We start from the raw sequence: 27087 nt of genomic DNA on the forward strand, positions 1-27087 counted from the left end.
TCCGCAAAGGTTATAAGCTCGAGCTCAGGGCAAGCCGCGGAGATGTCATTTACTAAGATTAAAAATAAGTTATTTCCCGTTACAGAACCTTGAGGGACAGCGCAGTTCCCAATAGACTCCAGATCTGATTTAGAATCAAGTACGAATGTGCGCTGTTTCCTGTTTGTAAGGAAAGATCGAATCGTTTCAAGGAAGAGTCCGTTTATTCCATAACGCGACAGCTTCTCCAGCAGTAGGGCATGGTCAACCATTTCGAAGGCACGCGACAGATCGCAGAATATTGCGGCCACCTGTCGCCCGCCCTCGAGATGCGTCAGCACCCGCGCAACGACGTCCCGCGTTGCGTCAGCTGTCGATAGGCGCGGTTGATATGCATACTGCTGTTTACTAAGTAAGTTATTATTTGAAAAGTATCCCATAAGTCTTGAGCTAATGAGGGACTCAAATACCTTAGAGATAATCGGTATCAGTGATATTGGACGATAGCATTTTTCCAAATCTGTGTTTCCTTTACCCTTGTATACGGGTTGAACCTTAATTTGCTTTAATGAGTCAGGGTATACACCGTTTGCGATACATTCATTAAATAAGACAAGAAGCAGTGATACAATAATAGGTGGTAAGAGGTCAAGTATGCGCGTCGTCATATCATTGATATCTTTAGAGTCCTTGCGTTTTATTTTTTTAAAGGCTTTTGTGATATCGGCAAGGGTGAAAGGTTCGAACTGGAAATTAGGTATTGATATGGGTAGGTAGTTAGATAAGTAATTAAGCGCAGACCGAACGCACGGCTGTTTATTATTGCTATTTGCGTTGATGTAATACCGGTTTAGTTGGGATGCGGCGGACGCGGCGCACCGATCAGCTGATTTCAAAACAAACAAGTTAATAGCGCTGTTTTTCTTGTTTTTATTTTTACAAGTTTCTGATGCTATTACTCGCCATATGTCACGACACATATTTTCATTGGATTTTGATATTTGGCTATTTAAGTAGTCGCTTCTTGCACTTTTTAAGGTTGTCCAGTACAATGATTCAGTGTTTTGTAAGTTGGAATATAATTCGGTGTCATTAGGGCTTTGTTGGATTTTAAATTTGAGTTTGCGAATTTGGTGACGTAACTGTTTGATTGTGTCGTCGACCCAACCACTTACATTTGGTCTCACTAATTGTTTTCTAAGAGGAAAACAAATGTTAAAATAATGTTTAATTACATTTAGTACCAAGTCAATTTTTTCGCCTGGGCAAATACATTTTTGTTGAATTGTATTCCAATCATACAGGTTAAGGTTAGCAATGAAATTTTCGACATTTGTTTTTGCGAAGTTTCGCTTAAGCGTGTGTTTATTGCACGAGTAATATGACTGGGTTTGAATGCTTACATTTGTACATAAATGGTCAGATAAATTCAGCTCGATACATGATACATTTTTTATATTTATTTTAGGCATATTTGTAAATACATGGTCTATACAACTGCTAGAAGATTTAGTAATTCTAGTAGGTGCGTTAATTAGTTGGCGAAGACCGAACAGTTTAATGGTATCACTCAACGTTTTGGATATAGTACAATTATTAAATAAATTTATATTAATGTCGCCAACGATAATAACATTGTAGTTTTTCATTATACTTAAATTAAGTAGTTCTGTCAACTTAGAGAAATATAACTGTACATCACCGCTTGGGGGCCTGTAGATGCATACAACGATGACATCGGCACCGACGACCTCGATCCCACAGGCCTCAAAGTGCATTTCCTCCGACAGGTCGGCGATTTCTCTTCTTTCTATCGTCGTTATGTCTGGTCTGACGTAGATGCAGGCTCCACCACCTCGACGAGAGCGTCTAGAGAACTCAGCGCGAAGAGTGAAGTTCAGGATGTTGACCGAGTGGAGTTGGTAAGTCTGGAGCCAGTGTTCCGTAAGGCACAGAATGTCCACACCGGGATTGAATAGCTGGAGCTCGCATTCGAGTTTGAATGTTTTGTTCTCGAGTCGATTAATATTTTGATGTAAAATGTTTATTTCGGTGGTTCTGTGATTGCTATTATTCTTATGAGGTGTTTTTTTCTGAGGGCACCTTGTTTTCCCTGGGTCGGAGAAAGGGCTGCCATTTTGAGATGCTTGTGTTGACCGGCCAAACTTCTGCGTTCATAAACATATCGAATATTGCTGCAGGAATACCTATTTTGAAAGAGGCATAGGTGTCACGTTTAGATGGAATGGATTCAACTGTGTATTGATATCCCTCACATGTTTTTTCTAGGTGAGTAACCAGGTCTTGGGGGGTCGTGTCTTTTTTGAAAAAACAGCCGTGTAGGTATTTTATCGTTTCCACTCCAGCTATGGTCGTGTTCGTCGCGGATCCCTTGATAACATTGACCGGTCTCGGATTGCGTCGCTGATGACGGTGTTGAAGCTTGTCCGTGGATAATTTGGCGATATCATGATCAGCTGATATTTCAACACTCGTATTTTGTGAAATGTCATTTGCACAGTCAATATTTGTTCGGTTATTGACGGTGTCGTGTGAGTTTTGCAGCATTTGACTTGCATTATTGTCAATTATTGTATTTGTGCAGTTTTTTGCTGATTTCTTTGTTTGGACAGCCGTGGCGGCGGCAACGGTTTTTTTTGATGATGCGTCTTTTTTGTTTGCAGGTAGGTTTGATCGTTTAGCATTCGTTCTCCACGTCGCCTTCTCTCTCGCACGCACTGCGGTGGCGCGCGGGATCCGTGCCGGCGCATCTACAGGAGCGAGATGGCTAGTCGGTGTGGATGCGGCACTCGAAGCGCCGCTGATTGGTGTTGAGTAGGCGCATTTGTTTGTGCTGTTATCGGGAACCTTTACTTGACACTCCGGTTTTTGTGTGGAAGTAACTGACTTTAATTGATTCAATTCGAGGATAATTTGGTCTAATTTCACATATATATCATTAACTTTTTGTTCAATGGGGCTTAGCAATTTTTTTAAAAGGATTTGTACAATTTCACTGTCTTTTTTAGCCATTTTAAACACAGATTATTAACTACTGTACTACGTGACCGTCAGTGACCGTTGGCCGACCGCGCGCGATGATAATGACATTTTATTTCGATTTTTAATAATCAATCTGCTTATGTAAAATAATCTCCTTTTGAACACGGAGTCTATTGGTGGTAACCACGGGCCTACCTATTTATTTTTCAGGCCGCTTATTCCACCGTTTACAACCACTCTAACAATGACCCTTCACTATTAACATTTTCTTTAATTTAAGGGGTCAAGTAAGAATGGTAAATGTTTAGTGAGTTATTACCTGCGCACCTGGGACCTATTTGATTAAGTGCTTTTGTGTAATTAGTAATGATTAAGTTAATTTTGCTTGTTGGGGTGTTGATGAGTTTAGTTTAGAACTCAGTTTGACTGAGGTCTGTTTTTTTTAACCCCCGACGCAAAAACGAAGGGGTGTTATAAGTTTGACGTGTCTGTCTATCTGCCTGTTTGTCTGCCTGTTTGTCTGTCTGTATGTGTGTCTGTCTGTAGCATCGTAGCTCCCGAACGGATAAACCGATTTAGATTTAGTTTTTTTTTAAAGCTGAGTTAGTAGGAAGTGTTCTTAGCCATGTTTCATGAAAATCGGTCCACTATGTCGGGTGTTTTTTAAAAATTTAAATTTTATTATGAAACAAAACAAAATTAAATCGGTTCATCCGTTCGGGAGCTACGATACCACAGACAGACACACACACAGACAGACAGTCAGACACGTCAAACACCCGTGAGATATGTCATGGTGATTCTTCATCAGTGGTAATTTAAAGCAAATAGGTAAAGTGTAATGTTTTCTCAATATTTACAAAGTTTATTTTTTTAATATGTATTATCATTTATTTATAAACCATCACCAAGATGATCAAACTACTGTATACAATATTAATTGGTAATACATATTACCGTCTGACCGTAGGAATTACAATAAATTTAAATACAACAGCCTTCTTAGAACGGTGACGCATTTCGATTCTTGTAGCCACTTGGCTCTTCAATTCCAGGTATACTAGAATAAAACAATGTAGCTAAATAATAAATATATCGCGGGTTTACTGGTGAAACCCGATAAGTTGAGCAAACTGGTTTTTGTAAATTCCACAATGTTGTTATTTCAAGGACAAATTATCTCGATTTATCGGGTTTCACCAGTAAACCCTCGATATACAGGGTGTCCCAGAAGTACCATGCCAGTGTCACCGGAGGTAGGGTATCTCCAGAGGAACCTAACCAGCCTAACATGACCTCAGTAATATTTTTTTTTACCCCTTTTTCATTTGTATTAGGATCGAATTGAAATCCTTATTTTGTGTGTATCATATCATTAATAGTTAATTTAGACGGCAGCTGTTTTATTTTGTCAGTAATTCATACATATAATTATGTAATTCCCAACATATGAGTTTAAAAAGTTTTTAAAAGAAAAAAAGGTATTAAAAATGTATTTTCGCTCGGTGTACTCGCGGAGAGGCAAAATGTAGTAACTAAGTAACCCAAAAAAACTCAAAAACTCCGCCCGAAATGTTACCAAAACAAAACACGCATAAAACTTTTTCAGCAGTTTAGCAAACGGCCTGCCCTAATATTCATGACCCGAGTTTTTGCACCTTTTCCTTACTTTTACCCACATAACGTATACGAATTGCCTTTTTACCTTTTTCTCGGCTTAGCGTTGTAATATCATCGTACCGTCTTAGAATATGCTGGACCCAAAATCCATACTAATATTATAAATGGGAAAGTGTATGCGTCTGTTTGTTTGTCCGTCTTTCACGGCAAAACGGATCGACGTATTGACGTGATTTTTTAAGTGGAGATAGTTGAAGGGATGGAGAGTGACATAGGCTACTTTTGTCTCTTTCTTACCCCCCACTTCCCCAGGATGGGGGGTGGAAGTTTGTATGGAGCATTCCGCAATTTAAGAATTTAACGCGAGCGAAGCCACGGGCAAAAGCTAGCTTCGCATAAATTCTCATGTCAAATTCCAAACCGTTTTCGTGAAAATGATTTCGCAGCATTTTTGTTATCTATGTTGCACGGAATTTACTTTTTTCGTTCTTAATAAAGAGACGCTCAAAATTTTCGGCCACGAAATATTTAAAAAACATAATAAAAGAAACGAGGTCCACTGGATTAAATAACATTTGCGTTTCTCTCACATTTTTCACCAAGTTTTAATAAAAAAGTACTTGTTGTATTCGCAGCTGGCAGTCGTTTAATTATGCTATTTTCAAGTACCATTTTAAAACAAAACCACTTCGATTCTCCCGAGTGCCGACAAAAACTTGAGAACACGTGGTACGGATACAAAAACGCGCCAACTCTCAATTTGTGCAATGATTGTGCTTAATGCGTGCCATGTGGTCATTCCCGGTCACGCTTACTCGATTCCGCTAACTTCATTTTTATCTATCTTCCATCTCTTTCGCACTTGCGCTCTTTTATCGAGACCGAGCGCCCCTCTCACTCTCTAGCCTCAGTCTGCGTTCTGCCGCGCGAGGGGACGGTTGTGCTGCGCGTTTTTTTTAATTTCGCGTGATCGCTTCCGATAAAAAACATTCGGAATTCAAATATACTTTTTTTTGTTTTTTCGCGAAAGTGTGGTGATTGCTTGAGTGCGTAAACCGTTAATGTGTGTGTGTTGAAGTGCATTTTGGAATGTTGCAAACCTCTCAGGTAGCGGGTGAAGTGAGCGGTCTCTGAACGGTTAGTTTTTTTTTTCTTATCAATCTATTGTTGGTCTGGATTTGACGTGGCCGAACGATTTTAGATAAAAGATTTGCGTTATCGGACTGTAACGGTATTGGTTTTTGTGTGTACTTTTTCGTGTTTGCATAATATCCTTGCAGTTCTGTTTTGTTGGTGATATGTAAATTGTGTAGGAAGACAGTAAAATGTATAATTTTTCATTAACACGCACGTTCTTGACGATTAATCCACTATTATTTACAAACACTTGTGTAAATATTACCTGACTTGAGCGTCTTTTTGTGCGGTTTTACACATTTGACATTCATAAAAAGAACCTATTGTTATTTATTTCTGAGAATAAAAACAGTGCTTTTTTGTAGTATTTCGTAGTAAGGATTTTAGAAAAAAAAAGTAATATGAGTTCGTTTGTAATGCATGTCACAATAAAGTTGTCACATAGATACAATTTTTATCAAATGCACTGAACATACATTATCATGATAAACATTTTTATCAATCGGTATAAAATTCAACGATAACACTAAAAATGTTTGACTTTTAAAACGATAAAGATACATTGACATGTTGCTATCGCAAATTCTTGAACAAATTACTTTCAACGGACAGAATGGCGCATTGATAAAGTAGCATAACTCATAAATCTAAAAAAAAAATATCATCAGTGATGAATCCTTGCGTTTGTATTAAAAGTAATTTTAAATGGAGACGTGAAGTATACAATTGTTTATTCAATTGTTATAGCAACGTTTTTTATGTAGCTGTTTTATCAAAACACTCGAAACATAAGCAGCAATTTAAAAAAACAAACAACCCTTTTTACTCACGTCAAAACAATGCCAACCAGAAAAATGCGTAATACAATAAAGACGTCAAACATAAAGTTACAGTCCCTTTCCGCCCAAGGGCCCAAAGGTCGGCTTTGTCAACTGGTGCACAATGGAGTAATGACCTTCGTGATTTTTCACGCTCGGTAATAGCACATGTGGAGCGATGCGTGAAGAAACAATCGCATTTTACGTCTTTATTAACACCTGAGCCGTGGCTTAAACCACTTTTAAAATAAAATGAGAGGTACATTTTTTCAAGACCACAATAGGTACTTGCAGAAGTTATGGTTACGTCTAAATCGGCATTTACATATTGATGCGGTTGTAACGTATTTAACAAAAAGAAAATTGCTGATATACCGTCTCAAATTACATTTGTGTGTATCATACACATATTATAAAGTGTAAAGAACATTCTCATGTTCATCATTAATTATTATACAGGATTTTTTACTCCTACTGGCCAACATTTGTATTATAAACAGATTTTATTTGCCTGGACTGGATCTTCCCTTGTAATTTTAAAATGATTGCTATTACTAACTACTCTTATTACCCACTTGAAAATGTAATACCGCATACACAAAGATTATAATGCGGGTTTGATTACAAAAAGTAATTGTAAACTTTAATTACAAGTTACAAAAACTGATATGAAGCCAATACAATGCGAAATCGATGAGGAATGTGAGAGTAAGATGAATAATACGAAGAATGCTGAGCTAGTCACCTACTTATTCTGAGAATTGTCGTTTTGGCGTTGTTGATGCTTCAATATCAGTATCTTATCTTAAATTCGAACTATTGTGAGTCATAGTGCATACATACATACACACATACAAAGCGCTTTGTACATAATTAATAGGGTAAGCAGACCTCATCAAACTGCTGAAGTTTTAGTGCCACTCTTAGCAATTTTTAAGGGTTGAAAGAAAACGAAATCTTGGTATTTTTGGGTTGCTACTAGGCCATCGTCTACACTACACCATAGTAGAACCCATATCCTACAGTAGACTTCAACGACAACCCACAGGATGAAGGGGATTGTAAAATTCCTATCTAAAACCAAAGAGGATCGAGTATTATAGAGAGTTACTGTCGAAGTAAAATGTGTAATCACAGTGCATAGACAGGCTTGAAACTTTTGAACCTCAGTTTTGACAATTTGGGCCATATTCTTAGTTTGATATGTTTTAAAATGTCAAATATTAATATTAGCGCTATCAGCTAGAGAGCGTACCCCAAAGGTGTAATGCCATCTAGGCCACCGTTCCTTTTTCTGTATGGTACTGAAGTACGTTTTTTTCTTAGACTTTATCTGTCTATACGGAGTTATATATGTCTTTGCTAAAACTAACGGAGATCATTGGAAATGCTCAGTTAACGCGACGTGTCTCTGATAAATTGGAAGTTCAGCACCAAGATTAGAGTATGCTTAACCTGTAGCAGTTTTATACAAACTTTGCGCGACAAATCTCACCGTCTGTCTTGAGGAAAATACTTATGCGTTAGGAATTCCTTGGAATCCGATTTGGAAGAAAGCAATTTAACTTTCAAATAAGTATAACGTTGAAAAAGCTTGTGTTGTTTATTATTGACGTATATTTGAGGAAAACTACCCATAATACGTACCGTTTAAATCTTCACTCATATTTCTCCAGAGTAATTGATTCTGGAACATAAAACGGTATTTTCACAGGCGGCAAAGGAACAGATGAACCGTTATCGCCAGAAAGGAATCGGTCATTCCCATAGACATAAGCAACATCATATTTATTTTGAAATTTAATAAAAAATATAGTCAATATTTTAAAGAAAGTTCTTTGTGCCACAAATGATAAAACTACACGCTACTCTCTACACTTAAGATTGTAATGAGAGCCAGTCATGTAGGCGTCTGTTAGCATAACCGCAAAACCTTTGAGGTTAAGCACAAAGCCAGTAAATCCACTTTAAAGTGACATAAAGATGAAAACTTTTAACTGAATCTCGAAATTTAAAGTCTGCGAAGTTTCTCACAGCACGCGGTTTCGCAACTTGCACAGTAGTTTTGGAATATGATGTTGATTTTGTGAGTGCAGAATTCAGCAAGGATCGTGCTTTGTGATTCTTGTGAACACTAATTAGGTGGGGAAATCAGCGAAGTTCTGTTACAAGTTGCAGTACAACTTTTGCGAAAAGGATATTTAAGTCATACGTTTCTAAGTTCTTGTACAACCTATACTTCAAAATCCATTTTGATTCTTTATTAATTAATAAAGATTTTGAAACAAACAAATTCTTATGAGTCTCAAAAGAGATTTTTATTCAATTTTAAAATGATTGACACAAATAACAATAGCCTCGTGTAACATCGTGCCAAATCAAGCGGAATATCTAATTGCCGTAATTATTCACGCATGCAAAGTGAATCTGATATCAAGAAGTGTGTCAAACTTGACTTGCAAATCACCAAGCAAACACGGGGAGAATCCTAAACTTAATCCGTACAGTACAACCATAGATTCGTGGGAAAGATAATACGGGCATCGGAAAGTAAGGCTTTATTAAAGATCCAAACCGGTTTGACAGGAAAGATGCAAAAAACCAAGGCCTCTGACGCGTTTGAACATGTTTTTATACCTGTCTAATTATGTCTGAATTACGGCTTATGAAAATCTGTTCTATTGTTTTTTCTATCCTTGAGGATTAAATTTCTGGTGCGACCATTGTTGTTCTTAACATTTGGACCACCCTTGCGTAATCCGTTGAGAGCTTCATTGATATTATCATTTGTAATGCTATTATGGTAATTGGATCTTAATTGTTAAAACGTGCTTAAAATATAATTTAACACGATCTTTACAACATTTATTAAGGTTCTGTTAAGTTTTTTTTTGTGTACTGAACACATCCTGGGCAACTTGATGCAGGAGAAAAATCTCAAAATGAATGTTATATAAAAAAAATGTGCATGTAGTTCTTCCGAAGAACATTCTCGAGAAGTAAAACAGTCAGTTGGAGGTTGGGTTAGAAGTTTCAGTTCAAAAAATTCATAGAAATATCAACATCTACTTAAATACTCTGGATGAGATATGAATTTACAGGGGTTGCAGACATACCTCGTTTTAACTTTCGGTGATTTCAAGAATCGAAAGGTTTGTTTGCCTAGGATTCTATTTCATGTCTGCATAAATTGTGCATGCTTTCCAACTTGTGCTGAAACGGAGTCTCGCTTTGTTTCACTTTCGTTTCGCTTTCCTGTCCTTACACTTGTTACTTTAGTATCGCTCGATTTTCTCAGACATTTAGAAATTTGTATATTTGCGTCTGGGAATTTTGCATACATATCATTAAGCATTTCAGTTTCTAGTATCGTTATATTTTTGTTCTTATATTCTTAAAAACTCTTTCTCATTCCAATACACGTGTAATGTACTGTCTTTTCATTTATACAATAGGTGTTTTATGTTATGAAAAATAATATTCAGATTGTACGTTAAAAGCAAATAAATGTTACATGAGACTGAAGGAAACTATAATTTCTTCACTACCATATATTTCAGTCAGTTTAGCTGAGCAACACAATAATATAATGGAAAAGGAAGATCTTCCTGATAAAAGATAATTAATCTTTCAGACGTTGGAACGCTGAGCATTCGTATTTGGAATATAATGGCGTTATTATTATAACTATTTACTAAAATGAATGATCGATTACTCTGGCAATTGTAATGTTAATCAATCATTTGAGTCTTAATGAGTAAATTGCGATCATTGCTACCAGCCGGCCTAGCCGAAATAACAATCCTTAGCGATTGAAACGCAGTCTGGCTCATAAAGCTGGATAAAAAGCGACAGGGAGAGCTAGATACAAAACGCTTACGCAGAGTAAGAAATTGAGATGTTGGCTAGATACTCAAAACACAATTGTTCATGGGATTTTATTCATTCAGGAGTCTAAGCAAAGTCTGGTTTCCTTTGATATTTGATGTTTTGTTTAATACAATTGAGGCACGTGTTTTCCGGTTTGTTTTTGGATGTTGGTAGTGAAGTAATGGAGCCGTTTTAATGTACTAAATTTGGAACTTATTCATGATGGTCATTAGTTTGGTAATTTTGTATGAGCGCAGCACAAATTGAGTTTATTTAGCTCATGTTTCAACTGAAATTATGGCTATTATTATGATTGGCTACGAAATTATGGTTTTGTTTTTACGTTAATGTTCACTTACATATTATGATTGTGACGTAAAAGTGTTTCGCCTTGTTCTATTAGTGTTTGAAGACGGAGTATTTTTTTTTTCTCATACGACATACATTACTTTAACAACCATAGTCACAGGACACATTTGAGTTTTGTCATAAAACGTATGAATTGCCATAAAATGTAATTGTGTTTATTACGATTTTTGAAAGAATATTATCTGTTGTAATATTATTACCTGTTTTTGCAATAAACCAGTAATTTCTACGGCACTTTACCTTATCAAGACTGTAAAGATTTTTACTCGCAATATTATGAAAATCTCAATACCGTCAATTACCTGTTAACCTGTTATTAAATTGACCTCGCCATTTGCGAAGAAAAACATTGCTATGGCATGCACTGGACGCCGACATTCCATTTTTTATTGCACAGACTTGCAGGGCTGCCTAGATAATTAAATTCCATTGACTGCGTCTCGCTTCAGAAAAAAATAAATAACACTCCGTTTCCTGGTCTAACTTTTTTGTGAAATTTGCACTTATATCACTTTACCCAGCGGCCTGAATGAAAACTTCTATTATGTTTTTATATTCGTGAAATTATAAATATAGACTGTGTGTACATTTTTAACTGTATTGCACTATTAAACATACATTTGTCGGACTTAATGCCTTAAGGCATTTTTACCAGTCAACTATTTACTATACGGAGAAACAGAAATTCTCAAACTTCACGTTCCACTTTTTAATAAAGAAAACGAGTTGCGAAAACCTATAACTCAAAAAATATTCAAAACAAGATGATTTATATCGTGTTTAAATTAATTGTTAGCACAATTAACAAGTTCAAGTTGTCCATTTTTTTAGTGTATTGACATTTATAATCCGGTAACAAAACGTGACGTAATTTATTAAGGCCTCGTAGATTTATTACGTGTGTTAGGTCTAGTCGTAAATCTAGCGTGCGAAGGTTAGAATGGAGTCCAGCCAAGACATAAATTAATAATGTATAAATACAGTAACGAAAATAGACGAACTTATATCTGTCGCGAAAGCACAGTTCATTAAGTTTAAATAAATAAATAAATATTGGGGACACCTTACACAGATCAACTTAGCCCCTAACTAAGCAAAGCTTGCACTATGGGTGCTAAGCGACGATATACATACTTAAATAGATAAATACATACTTATATACATAAACAACATCCATGACTCAGGAACAAATATCTGTGCTCATCACACAAATAAATGCCCTTACCGGGATTCGAACCCAGGACCGCGGCTTAGCAGGCAGGGTCACTACCGACTGAGCCAGACTGGTCGTCGCCAGACTGGTTTTGAGACGAGACTAAAATATGAAAATTAAAAAGATAAACCTACCTATGATAATACATGAAAAATTACCGAAATCAGTTTTTTTTTTCTACCATTTCATTCTATGACACAAAGGCACGTGCATTACTTCAAGTTAACTCGAATTTTAAGTTAATTAATTCATAAAGGTATTAGATTTATCATTCGGATGCCCTTATCACAATTAATTGTGGTTGGTCGACGCAGAACGTCTTTTTATTCAAAAAGTAATGAGACAGAGAGAGGAAAAAAATGATATATTGCATGCGTAGTCTTCGGTGACTGCTTACCATCAAGTGGGCCATATCACCGTGTGTTATAAAAAAAAAACAGTATTCAGAGTAAGTTTTTTTTCGAATCTTTTTTTTACTGTTACTGGTTTTAGACGATACCTAGCAACAATTTTGAAAGTTTTCTTATATAATTATGCTCAAACGTGACTCGTGACAGGTCAAGATAATAACACGAATGACCTTAGTAGAGTTATCTCCTTATGGACTGACATAAGTAGTAATTATGATGTAATTGTAATAACATTATTGTGAATCTGATTGTAATTGTCTACTTCTTTATCATTCGTAGTTTTGATATGTCAATGAAACTAAACGAATTGTGACATAAATTAATATACATAGATACATAGATAGACAGACAAAATACTCTTTATATTACATTTGTTGTTGTCTTCGTAGACAAAACAAAGTTATTGTACTCGTAACGATGATAATACTTTGTAACCTAAAGAAATAACTTACGATGCTTTTGCAATTTATTGCCCATATTATTTGTTTTTGGTGGGGAAAGTGCAAGTGAAAGGGTTGAGTGGAGGAAAAGAGGCATTTACCCAGCCGTGGGACACTAAAGTAGGCTAAAGAAAAAAAATGTTTTACCAGAGTAACACTTAAATAAAAATTCCATACAATAAATGCCATAAACTAGGCAATAAAAAAAAAAGAAAACTAATAATCTAAGAGGGCCCCTGAGGCATAGTTCTCAAGATGCTGGCAGCGTTCCTCGCAATGCTTTACCAGAGTACCTATACTATTGGCAAAAATAAATGCATATCTAAATTATGTACAACCAATTCAACATGTAAGATAACACTGTCTCGTATCTTAACGATGCTTTTGAACTCTTGACTAGTTGATGTTAAAACCAGTTTTTGCAGTTCTTTTTATTACCAGTTTTAGCTAACCTTGGAATGGCCTATTAAATCTGAAGTCTAGTTTTTTCTAAACGCTTCAGCCGCCATTTTAGACTTTATAACATTGCAATAAAAACTTGTTATGTCTAAGTATAGTCATGATTATACAGATTTAAACCGTATTTCCTGTACATAAAGTCCATAATAGTTTGTTTTTCATGTTTTTCTTGAACATGATTTAGCTATAATCTGCAATCTTGCGCATGACATCGCAATTATCTAAGGACGATGATGTAAAAGGAAATTAATGAAATAATATCTCAGTATTTACTGTATTTTTACGTAAACGAAAATGTAAATGATCATGATTTTATGTTTATTACAAAACAATTGTAAAGTGCAGGAAATGGACATAATTAAATGCGAAAGCAAAGATAAATATGTTGAAATTATTGAAGTTCAACAATAATGACATGGATATTTTTCGTAACTCGATTTTAAATTGATGTAGTAGCAACGATCAAAAATGCTGTTTTTGAAGTTGTTACCTTTTAGTCTCTGTAATTTTTTCTTAGCAATTTTTAACTTGTGGCGCAATGGACTAACGCCGTGTCTTGCGTGGGCGACGGTCGCGCGACCGTCGCCGTCGCTTCTCATACTTCCATATCGATAAGGTTTGATTTCGTGTGCGTCGCATCGCCGTCGCGCGACCATCGCGCGACCGTCGCCCACGCAAGCCACGGCGTAAGAGCCCAGAGCCGCCAGACCTTCCTCATTTTCTCAAGGATGAAACTTTGGGATAATTTAATTCAACGTTTAATGTCTGCATATTACCTAGTTCAGCCCGTCGGCCATTTTGTTGCTATAACGATTTTTTTTATAAACGCTAACCTTTATTAAATTCGTAAGGCTGGTTTTTATATAATGTGTTAGAAAAGACTGCCAGGAATTGATAATCATAATTTCATTAGCCGTAGCTTGAGAAATTAGGGTAAGTAAGAGAGAGCTTTCAAGCGTCTGGTAAAATTTATCTACATCCCTACGGTATCAGCCAGGCAATCATGGTCGCGCGATAAACGATAAAACATCGGGCCGTCCCTCTCACACTTACAAATAGTACGATAGGGACGGCCTACTGTTTTATCATTTATCGCGCGAACATGATTGGATGCCAGGTTTCTAGTGTCATCATTCTCTTGCCCTTATCCCAGTCACTTGGGGTCGGCGCAGCATGTCTTTCTCTTCCATACATCTCTATCACTCGTCATCTCATCATTAACATCAGGTTTCTTGTGTATTACTTGTAAACTATGTGAGGTGTGCAATAAAGAGTATCTAGACACGCGGGAGCGTGTCAAGCCAAGTTCAAGTAACAGAACTGGCGAGCAGCACCGTGTGTTATATTTATATTACACGAACCATTTGGAGCCTTTTTGACCCCCTCATAACTCAAAAACTATTTTACATAAACGTGTCAAATTTGGCTCATACATTGAGACTTGCGAGATAGACATGTGCGTCAAATTTCATAAATACATCTCAAACATTCTTTTTTCGTCGAAGTGAACAACCAGATCATATTATTCATCATATATTTTTTTATCATATTATTGAACTTGGCTCTCATTTCACATTTATGTTTTTGATGGGATTGTATTGTATTGTATCAGGAATAAAATCGTGTGTACATATTTTTGCCACTTTGTTCGCATCTATAATTAATTACCTTGACTGTACTGTAACGAAAACATCAAAGGAATCCTATCTTCATCGTCATGGTGTTTGAGTCCATTTTTCATCCAATTATCTTACTTTCACAGATGGCCGGTTATGGCATCTAACCGAAAATACTTACATTTATAATTGGCCGATTAAGTTTCTTCATCTGGACTGATTTGGATTTAATTGATGCTTTCACGGCTGTTTTTTGATCGATGGCAAAAATTACAGACTTCAAATAACAGGCGTGTCTTGTTTGAAAGTGTATAATGATGGCTGAAAACATTTTTGGAATATCGTTGGAACATTGTAAGAGAATATTAGATAGATGGATATATAGATGAATGATTTATTGTCACAACATTGGTCGTTACAATCTGTACTTTATATCTTAAAATTATATGCAACCTATACAATATGAGAAAAAATACCTTACTGTGCTGGAGCCCCACCATTCCAGCGTGGTTAGAATAGAATAGAATAATGTTTATTCAGGCAACACACATCATTACATTACAAGAACAAATAAAGTACAAAGAAACAGTTATACAATCTAGAAGAAGAATACGATACAGACAGGTGAAAAGAATATGTGAAGCTGAAATGGTCTCCACTCAGCAATGCAGTTGACACGACTAAGCGTTGCCAACGGCGCTGCTATTCTGTGGAGCCAGCGAGGAGTGCGGGACGGCATATTGCGCGACTTAAGTAATACAATTAGGTGATACATACATACGTATATTATAAATATATAGGGATTATATTAATTTATAAATATTAATGATGTGATTGTTAATCAATTTAATCATAGCATCGGACCAAATTAACTCGCATGGTATCTATTGGTAATTTGCCTGATGATGTATCTCCAATCGAAGCATGTCGCCAATTGCGATATATTAACAATTTGGTAAGCATGCACATTAAAGTTATTTAATGCACATTACCTATAAAAAACTGAGACAAGTACGAAAATTGTATGCACTAAAATATAAGAAAATGTACTTATACCATTTTAATACAGTCTTGATACAAAATAAATGTATTTAACAATTCTTTATTCTTTAAATAGTATTTAAAACACTGTCAAAGTCCATAACTTCATTAATTTCATTTTAATGTTGCTATATGATATTTATTCGATTTTATCACAAACTACGATTAACGTCACCAACTCAAACGATTAATAAATTATCTAGACATTAAATGTGCCATTCTTTAGTAAAAGGTCCCTAATTGTCTCTTACGCCGTGGCTTGCGTGGGCGACGGTCGCGCGATGGTCGCGGGACGGCGATGCGACGCATACGAAATCAAACCTTATCGATATGGAAGTATGAGATGCGACGGCAACGGTCGCGCGACCGTCGCCCACGCAAGACACGGCGTTACCATATAAGCGCTCCATTTGCTCGTATCTCGGAGCGGAGCGTTCGGCGGGGGCGGGCGAGCGTGCGTCCACACTATGTAGCGTCGACTCAGGACACTTGTATGAACTTCAATAAGATTGTTTGACACGCACGTCGCACGCCCCGCCCTGCTGCTCGCCCAATATGAGCGTGGAGTCAGGTCTTGTCACTTGAGCGACAATGTGGTATCAGGGGTGGCTCACTCCGCGATTCTTTCGCCGAGCTACAAGTACCTGCCCATTCGCGGCCCATTCAATATACCAAAAACATATATAACTCCGTATAGATAGACATATAGTCTAAGAAAAAACGTACCTCAAAAGCCATACAGAAAAAGGTTTAAGGTACGGTGGCCTAGATGGCATTACACTGGGGTATGCTCAGCTAGATGGCTCTAATATTAATATTTGACATTTTAACACATATCAAGCTAAGAATATGGGCCAAATTGTCAAAACTGAGGTTCAAAAGTTTTAAGCCTGTATTGCAAGAGATGGCAGTCTATGCACTGTGATTACACATTTTACTTTGACAGTAACTCTCTATAATACTCGATCCTCTTTGAATATACGTAAGAATTATAAAAGGCGGCATTTTGTGAACATCAAAGCAGTGAGCTTTCTGTGGTGGTACCTTTTAATTGAAAACGTCACGCCTTACATTATTCATGCAGCTAAAACTGCCAGAGGCTGATTCCTATGCAAAACTAGGCGAGCCGGTTACACAGTCATTTATAATTATAGCCAACTAGCTTACACTGACATTTTGTATCATGGCGTATCTGAGAACCTGACTTGTTTGGTTTTAATTTGCGTTCCTTGCGTGCTTTGAAATTGAGTTAAAATTAAAACATGTGTAGGTATTTAGATGCATACTCGAGAAATTAGCTAGCAATCTTAACTTATCATTTACATTCTTACCTGGTGCAGTAGCCGAATGACATTACTGCGACACGAAACGAAAATGAAACGCCGCAAAAGGTAGTCAGGCTCTGTTGTACGCAATACGCAAGAGCGACACCGCTATCATTGCGCTCCGCTGACGCTACGCTATCAAAACGCTTTATGTGTGGCGGAGGCTTTACGCAGTTTTCGAAGTTGCGAGCGAAGCCGGGGACAAAAGCTAGTATTTTATGAAAGCTAAACAATAAAAACAAGACAAGTAAACAGAGTTGTTGAAACTTTCGGCTTTTTATCACTAAATTATACTGATTTGTTTTGCTACGTATTTTGTTTGCTAAAGTCAAGATATTTCTGGGAAAATTACTTATTGGGAACGTTTGTAACAAAAGGCTTTATCAAAGTTTATTAATAAAGACGTGTTTTATTAACAAAAGTTCAAGGAGACAGATATAATAAATAAGACTATATTAAAACAGGCACCTGTATTCGTGTTTGAAATTATTTAATACTCGACAGTAGGTACGTTCGAAGTTATAAGATTTTTTTATGAACGACATATTTGTGTATCGATCTTTGGTACAAATACCGGATGTCCCGTCCCGGTTAAATGTAATATTATTATACAGGTTAACCTGTAAACCAACGTCAAAATTAACTATGCCGTTTAATTTATAAAACGTAAAGGAAAAAAGTAAAAAAATGCCAAGTAGATCTCGAAAACCATGACACTTTCATTAAGGTAAAATTTACTTAATATGATAGCTAATGAGATGTCCTATCACCCCGTTTACTTTTAGCGTTGGTTTACGGGTTACACTTCTTCTGCTGCAACCTAGCGTTTTCCCGGCTTAGCGCCAGGGTCCGCTTGTTTTGGGTTACCCTGTATAATAATACTAGCTTTTCCCCGCGGCTTGCGTTAGAAAGAGACAAAAAGTAGCCTGTGTCACTCTCCATCCCTTCAACTATTTCCACTTAAAAATCACATGAATTCGTCGTTTTGTTTTGCCGCGAAAGACGTACAAACAAACGGACACACACTTTCCCATTTATAATATTAGTATGGATTATAATACTTGATCTAGGTAGGTAGGCATTCGCGTTTTCAAATTGCATTTCGAATAACAAAAAAATCAATTCAAAACTCTCCTTCAAATTCAAAGGACGGAAGTGAAAACGAAATTAAAGATGTGTGATAATTTTTCAATTTAAATTTCTAGCGGATATGAAAAATCGCGCAAAAGAAAATAATTCCTTTGGAAACGTATGAGATGAGAACGTCAATGCGATTATTCCGAGCTTTTGAAACTCGCCCGTTATGGACAAGCTTTTATGATTTCTTTTAATAAGGAAAACGGTAAGTGACTGTTGGACCACGTTTTTAGGGTTCCGTAGTCAACTAGGAACCCTTATAGTTTCGCCATGTCTGTCTGTCCGTCCGTCCGTCCGCGGATAATCTCAGTGACCGTTAGCACTACAATGCTGAAAATTGGTACCAATATGTATACCAATCATGGAATCAGTGGAAAAAAATGTTTTTTTAGGGTACCCCCTCTACATGTAAAGTGGGGACTGATTTATTTTTTCATTCCAACCCCAACGTGTGATATATTGTTGGATAGGTATTTAAAAATGAATAAGGGTTTACTAAAATCGTTTTTTAATAATATTAATATTTTCGTAAATAATCGCTCCTAAAGGAAAAAAAAGTGTCCCCCCCTCTAACTTTTGAACCACATGTTTCAAAAATGTGAAAAAAATCACAAAAGTAGAACTTTATAAAGACTTTCTAGGAAAATTGTTTTAACTTTATAGGTTCAGTAGTTTTTGAGAAAAATACGGAAAACTACGGAACCCTACTCTGAGCGTGGCCCGACACGCTCTTGGCCGGTTATTTTTATTTTATTATTATACTACCACACCTAGCCACAGACTAGCCAAAGGCAAAGACGTGGCCTACGATGGAGTGAGCTCGCCCAGAAGATGCCTGTTCACTCTTGATTTGAAGGTTGCCGGGTTATATGAGCTCGGAAATATAGCCGTCGGCAAGGAATTCCACTCCTTGGCAGTGCGCATAAGAAAAGAAGAAGCAAAGCGCTTCGTGCGAATTCGCGGAATATCTACCAAGTAGGGATGGAAACCGGCCGTGCGTCTAAGTTCGATGGTGGGATGGGGACGATGGAATAAGCTCGTGTAGCTCTTGAGCACACTCCCCGAAGTGCAATTAATAATTAATATATTAATCCCACGTTCTAATTTTTGTATGTAAATTTTAAATCGGGGAAGATTAACTCGCCATGTCATGTTATTAAGGCTATAGTGGTTAACACGAACTATAAACACCTACTATATTATTTTCACTATCACTCTTCTTATTCACTCTGGCGTTTTCCCGGCCAAATTTACAAACTTTTTAAAAATTGCTCTTCTACTACTAGTGCTATTACGACTACTGCACTATTTATGACATTCTGAAAATGAAGTGTCCGGACACTTAATTTTGAGATAAGTAGGTACTAAAATTTACGGTAGGGTAAGTACTAAAACGTTAGTAAGTATTATACTTATGAAATAACCAATATTCGGCTAGTTTTGCTCATAACTCGGAAACGAAAATCGACAAAATGAGACTTAAAAAAATTTCGACATTGTGATAACCGTCTTCTGAAACTTAAAAGACGTCTCAGAGTTATCATGATGTGAACCATGAAATGAGATTATTTGGACGATTGTCAACTGAAATTGCAATTTAATTGTAATCTACGTCATGGCGATTTCCAAGATTGGCAACCTAATTGCAGTTTTGCATGGCTGTGGCTGAAACTAGGACAATCATAGGTCATCTAGCTATTAGACATAGTTACGTTGTTAGGTTATATAACTTTTGGTCGTTTTGTCATTACCTACATTAAAAAATGTTACAGTTTTGGCACAGTAAAATAAAGAGTACTATCGTACAGTATGGCCACTCCCGCTCCCCACTGAAAGTGCCGCCCACCCCCTCTCGGTTACCTCACAGTTACCGCCTGTCAAAAACGCGAACAGACGACCTGTCATATCTCACTCATACAAGCTTGGGACGTGACCTACACGAGCTTAGAATGTGTGCTAGGAACGCGCCTCTTTCATATATGTGATCGCCAGTGTCCGAGATGTGGTTGGTTTTAAAAATATTTGGATTTGAAATTCTTTCGATAACTATTAATGGGTTATGGGGGCCGACAGAATGTAATACATTGGCTGCTGTGTGAGGGTGCGGAGGACGCATATCATGATTGTTGTAACTTTTACTTAGTACCTATAAAAGTTACAATTACAATACATTACATAGCGAGAAGACACTTACGTCGCTTTGATAATAACTTAATAGCCTAACCACAAAATTAAAATTTTGAAAAAACCCGTCGACGTAATTGACCGATTTTCATAAAACATGGCTAAGAACACTTCCGACTAACTCAGCTTTCAAATAAAAAAAGACTAAACATAAATCGGTTCATCCGTTCGGAAGCTACGATGCCACAGACAGGCACACACAGACAGACAGACAGACACGTCAAACGTACAACACCCTGTCGTTTTTGCGTCGGGGCTTTAAAAATATAGGTTTTTGCAGAAATTCGTTCATGTACCTATAAACGGTTCCATCGAACATATAAATTAGTTTTCGTGTAATTTTCGTTTGTCAATTATTTGCACAGTCTGTTGGAAGATTGGAGGGAAAGTTAAACATATAATTTGGATGTACAATCTTTGCCTCCTAGGTTTTACCATACTTTTTCTACGTTATCATTCCCCAGAAATATCGTTATTTGCTTACATAACGCCAGTAATAGATAGTTTTTTTGCTCAGCGGGCCGTTTTCGAATAACTGGGCCGTTATATTTTATGTGGCAAGAATATATGCATGTCGTGATAATATTGTTTATGTAGTTTATGGAGATAGCGTTATTTGGCGTTTTGCTTTTCGGGAGTTTCTGGGCTGTTCCCACTTCCCAGATTGGGCCAAGTTTGATGGTCAAGTTTAATTGCCTGTGTGGTGACGGGTTAAGAATTTCACCACCCCCTTTCTTCCCGTGGGTGTCGTAGAAGGCGACTATGGGATATGGGTTAAATTGTGGTGTAGGCGAGAGGCTGGCAACCTGTCACTGCAATGCTACAGTTTCGTTTTCTTTTAACCCCTTATTTGCCAAGAGTGGCCCTGAAGCTTTAGTAGTTTCATGTGCATTGCCTACCCCTTTATGGGATACAGGCGTGATTGTATGTATATATGTTAATTGTCAAGATGAAAACTGAGTTTGAAGATGTCTGATAATCATGTTCATACACATGACTGTTCATACCATTACTATCATAAGTTTATGCGTACAGTGAGCTGTAAAAGTGCATGGCGACTTTATCAATGATTTCATTCATAATTTATCCATGCAAATTCACAGCTTACTGTGCCTACGATACTTTTCTAAGTATATAATTGATCTAAAAATCGTCAAATCCCGACTTCTGCGCTGAACCTATAGAAAAATAAAGTTTTTTTCCCCTCACTAGCTCGGAAACACGTGTTTTGTCCTTTAATACCAGCGAGTAAAAACGCATTTTATCCACTAGTGGTTAAAGTAATTTGACCTTGAATAAGGTCAAATAAACTGCTTTAAAATTGATAAAAGTAGGTGAATCTAGTAATAAAGATGATTTACCACCTGTGGAACTACTGGAAGCAGTGATAAACGAATTTTTTGCGTTGTAGTTTCCTCGCTATAGTGAGGGGATAAGTTTTGTGTTACACTCGGGTGCAAATGTATTTTACTTCTCGTGTGTTAAAAAACTCGCAAGTTCAGAATTCTATTCTCGAACCACTCGCTTCGCTCGTGGTTCAACTATAGAATCCTTTCACTTGCTCGTTTTTCAATTCCACACTCGGCGTTAAAATACAACTTTTCTCCCTTGTATAACAAATAACTATTTCCGTTCTACTAACCTTAGTTTATCTAGTATGCAATCTACTCGTATATATGGCGTAGTGTAGATTATTGTACGTCGTTTGGCGTCGCGCCTGCCGCCTGCTTTTGGCTTCCTCTTCTAGAGCTAAGTGTTATTTTATCTTCATATCGATTTTGAATGAACTTTTTTTACTGCATTAAATACAGATATGTTTATAATATACAAATAGCGTTACGAACTTATATTGACCGGGATATAGACCGTGATTACCTTTTTGATTTTTATCGAGCTCCCGATATTTAGACGCAGTTGCATGCATCATGATCACGGAAAACTGACGAACGGCGGGTGGATGTTAAAGTTGCATAGACAGCGCGCGATCATTCACTTTCCGCGTTACCCCTGGTCGCATTCACACTCGATGGTCGAAACTGCGTCGAAATATCGGGAGCTCGATAAAAATCAAAAAGGTAATCACGGTCTATATCCTGGTCAATATAAGTCTAATGAAAATAACCGTGAATCATTCAAAACTCTTAGCGTTACGATGTAATGTTTTGAGTAATGTCTTGAAAATAAATAAAGAAAGCAATTAGTTCGATCATTTTAAAAGTCTGAAATCACTGCCTTGGGTTATACTTGAACTCACGACCTCTGGATAGATACTCCAGCGCTTCACCAACTGAGCCATAAAACCATGTGGCACCCCTTGAGTTGCAGGCGTCCATAGGTTACGGTGACTATTCCACTTTTAAATTTATTCTAAGCCTAAATAAAATTGATTTATTTAAATTCAAAAAACTAATAAGCACAAGCCGTCAATCACTTATTAAGATCATCCAGAAACTTTGAAGTGTTGTAAGCCAAGCCTAAGTAATTTAATCATTCATAATATGTACATGTTTTAAACCGACAATCTTTACGGGTAATGACTATAATAACGTATCGATTTCTCAAAGAATCCCATGAAACATAAAACCTTAAACAATGATGGTAACCTCTACAGTTTCAAATCGTCCATTGTTAGTGACCACAACGCATTTGACGCCGGTGTTGAAAACGATGTCTAGACTTTGATAACAGCAAATTAATTACTGTAACCTGAGTGTTTTTTCTAATTTATACACTGAGAGAAATTTGCATTGTGAATTTAACAAGTTCGACTTGTTGCGGTTTATCCGTTTGAATCAGCCAAACGTATGTTTAAAACAATATGTGTCAGGTTGTTTTTATAAAATCGACTTGTTGATTCAAATATATTGCCGATTCAAATGACAAGTAGCTTGTTGTTTGAACCAAAGAGCACGTAGGCGCTATTTTAACCAAAAAACTTGTTGAACGAACATGAAAACTGGTTGTATTTTCTCTCAGTGTATGCAAGAAAAAGAGATAACTAAAGTGCATGTGCGAAATGTCTGTCCCTCGACGAAATACGGCCCGCAGCGCGTTTACAACCCCCTCTGATGTTTGCTTACAGAACTTTCGTGAGACATATTTTAAACATATAGAAACTAAATCTAAGCATAAAACTTAAGAGCTGGCCTAATCCTAGAATAAGCCCTTGGGGCATTATACCAATTACTTACTCAGCGTAACCTATAATATGTAGGTACCTACTAATTGTCTGTGCAGTTGAGCGGAGTGATGCATTTGCACCACGCATAAACTTCTTACAAGTTTCTGTGGCGCATCTTAGTTCTTAAGATTTTTGTAATTTTCTTTATGATATAAATAAAAAAAAAATATTGAAAAAACACGGTTCTACTTACAGTATCGCTGTTGGCGACATATTTTGAAACATTCGGTGATTCTTCGTCAGGCAAGAGAGCTCACAGCCATAAGGCTGGGTTAGGTATAATCAGGAGATGGAGTTTGCTTACATTCAGGAGATTCGTCTGTTTATTGATGATTTACTTTACCTATTTTTTTAAAGTATAAATAACGTTGCATCTAATTATGTAAACTAATATGGGCCTCCACTCTGCATCGAACCCGGCCCAAAAGTCCCCATATAATGTCCGCAGAATTCCCTCTCTGCACTGCAATGGAGATCTGAGGAACCAGGTATTTACTATACCAATGTTGGCATGAGAATCATCGTTCAAACCTATATGGGACTTTAAAGATATTGTAAGTTTAATCACTGATGTAGTAGGGTATGCACCCGATCTAGACTTTTTTCGAGGGAAGGCAAAAACGAAAAAATGTCGAATCTGGCGCCCCTTGGACCTGAGGACCTGACGAAGTTTGGCGCCCCTCTTGGACTTGCCGCCCGGGCCAAGGGTACTCCAACGTAGATTATTCCCATCCATGTAGAGTTTTGTTGAATTATCTTTTTACCGACCCATCACTCCTTGAACCTTCACTGCCCTTTTGCAAATTTTCATTCAAAGTTTCTTAACCTGCTCATTAACTTGATAAAGTAGAGTAGTAAAGGGTCGGTAGCACCTTCTGCCCGCTGTCAATTATATCGCCGTCCCCTCTAATTTGGAGTGGCTTGGCGCACTTGCCAAATCGCTGCCACATTCTGTGTGTTCTGAGTCACAGGAGTCAGAGACTTGGCTTAATTTTAAATTCCTGATACCCTCTCAGGAAACATCATCTGTATATTTTTTTAAAAGAGCATCAAATATTTTTGGAACCTATAAAAAAATTGTAGAAGAGATACAGAATTTCTCTCTTTCTGAGTGTTTGAAACTGAGCTAGAAAAGAAAACGTTTAAGTGCAGTAATATTCGATCTGAAGCAGTAGCTATAAACTAACAAGAATATAAAACGAAAACATGCTTGTCATTTGTACAAAAGTAAACTTTATCTCTTTATGAGATCTGTTTCAGTTAACCCTTGTTGTCATATGGGTTTTTGATTTTAGCCGTCATTGAGAGAAATTTGCATTCTGAATTTAACAAGTTCGACTTGTTGCGGGTATATCCGTTTGAAACAAAAGTATTTCAGTAAACGGAACAAATCACAATATTGATGATACAAGACGAATTTGTTCGAACAACAAGGTCAAACTTGTTAAAAGACATTTGATTGAATCAGCCAAACCTACTTGTGGATATCGACTTGTTGAATCAAATATATTTTTGATTCAAATGACGAGTAACTTGTAGAATGTACTAGTTACACTTAACAAAATCTAACTTGAACTTGAACGAACATGAAAACTGTTCGTTTTTTCTCTCAGTGTTGATTTTCTTGCTTTAGTAGTTAAAGTAAGTACTACAAGTTTTTTTTTTAATTTATTTTGAACACAAACAGTCACATAAACAAATGAGTTGGTGTACTACAATGGGTGTGTTTTTTGACGCTATACTTTAGAGTAAACTTTAAAACGCTTAGAGTTTATACTCTAAACCGTAGTAAGTATACATAGCGGTGTAGCAACGTAGTTTTTGCCATTAATGAGGTGTAACGTGAATTGCCATCACGAGTAGTTTTCATTTGCTGTTATTACATTATACTGTAATAGCGTCTGGTTTTAAACTGAAATGTTTTACGGGAAATTTTGTGGAATAGTGTTTGAAATTTTATAGTTGAGAGCTGTAGGTTAATTTTATATTTTTCAGAGAGGTTGGTCGTTGAAATTGCCTATATTATTGCCTATGTAAACAAATATTCACAAAATAATTTCCAAAAAAATAGTATGTTTTCACGGATTTTTTTTGCTTTTTATTTTGCACTTTACATTTTTAACTTTTGATAAATTTTGCTTTTTGCTTCAAATAAATTTAAAAGTGAAAAGTGTCTGCGTTGGATGAGACGGGTAAAGTGATAGTGGTGGTCTAGATAAATTGGTGGGTCGAGTCTCAGCCAACGCAAACATTTTCCACTTTTAAATATTTTACAGTTTTTTTTAATGATTTTTGGAATACTCAGAAGGGCTAGCACATGATTGACGCGACCATTTATGACATACGGACGTTTCGTGTAGTCTATGTCATGGCGATATTTTAATCGTGTCAATAATGTGTTAGCCCTACTGTAATGAAACATTTTTTAAGTACCAACTTACTTCCATGAGGCTTCTCATGCTAACCAGAAATTTTGGAAATATCACAAAATATCAATGTTTAGGCTCTGTTTCTACCCTCATCTATAAAGTTCACAAAATTAATATCCAGCACACCTGTGATCATACCGTTTCTCATTTATCTTCAACAATATGACACGGCACTCCACATAATTGTTACGACGTGACAGACATTTTACCGAGACACATATGACACTCCGTAACGTGTCATATTACTTACTAATATTAATACGAAAGTGACGCCGTCTGTCTTTTACCTCTTCGATATACAGTGATCTGCAAAAGGGAAATGGCGAATTTATCATTCATTCATAATTTCTCCATTCAATTTCGTAGCTCACTGTACACTTACCACAATCAAGCAAACGTAATCTACTTTTAACGTGTTAAATAAACTCAGCAAAATCCACGCAATTGTCCGTCTATAATTGCAGCTTGCAGCTTTCGGGAGTAAATTTTTGTACGTTGAAGTCAACAAAAACATTAAAATGCCTCGTTACGTGATTTTAATTGCAACAACACAAAAATTATAAACACTCAAGGGCCTGAGACATATTTAAAATCACAGGCAAATAACAATTTCAGTACAAAATCTGACGCGCTCGGCCGCCATACAAATAGATGAACTTGTTTATTCCATCTAAATCTAGTTGTGTGATTAATGCGCTCTTACGTATCATTTCGATAATAACAAAATAAGTAATAACAACAGAATTACAATATTTACAATGCATGGCTAGTAGAAAATTAACAGCGGCCGACAGATCATTTCACCGTTTGGGAAGCAGAAAAAGTTTCTTAAGAACTGCAACTTTTGGCTACTCAA

The 27087-nt window shown here is 36.7% G+C and overlaps 1 protein-coding gene across 1 annotated transcript in view; it reads left to right on the top strand.

Moving 5' to 3' along the window:
* Positions 1-5529: 5529 nt before the first annotated feature.
* Positions 5530-27087, top strand: part of LOC125231351 — a 326325-nt gene continuing 304767 nt past the window's right edge. Inside the window, exon 1 of the mRNA XM_048136797.1 lies at positions 5530-5739. The gene's annotated coding sequence lies outside the window, so the exon portion shown is untranslated. The remainder of the gene's footprint in view (positions 5740-27087) is intronic.

This window comes from Leguminivora glycinivorella, chromosome 11, assembly GCF_023078275.1.
Source record: "Leguminivora glycinivorella isolate SPB_JAAS2020 chromosome 11, LegGlyc_1.1, whole genome shotgun sequence".
Classification (NCBI taxonomy): Eukaryota; Metazoa; Arthropoda; class Insecta; order Lepidoptera; family Tortricidae; genus Leguminivora; species Leguminivora glycinivorella.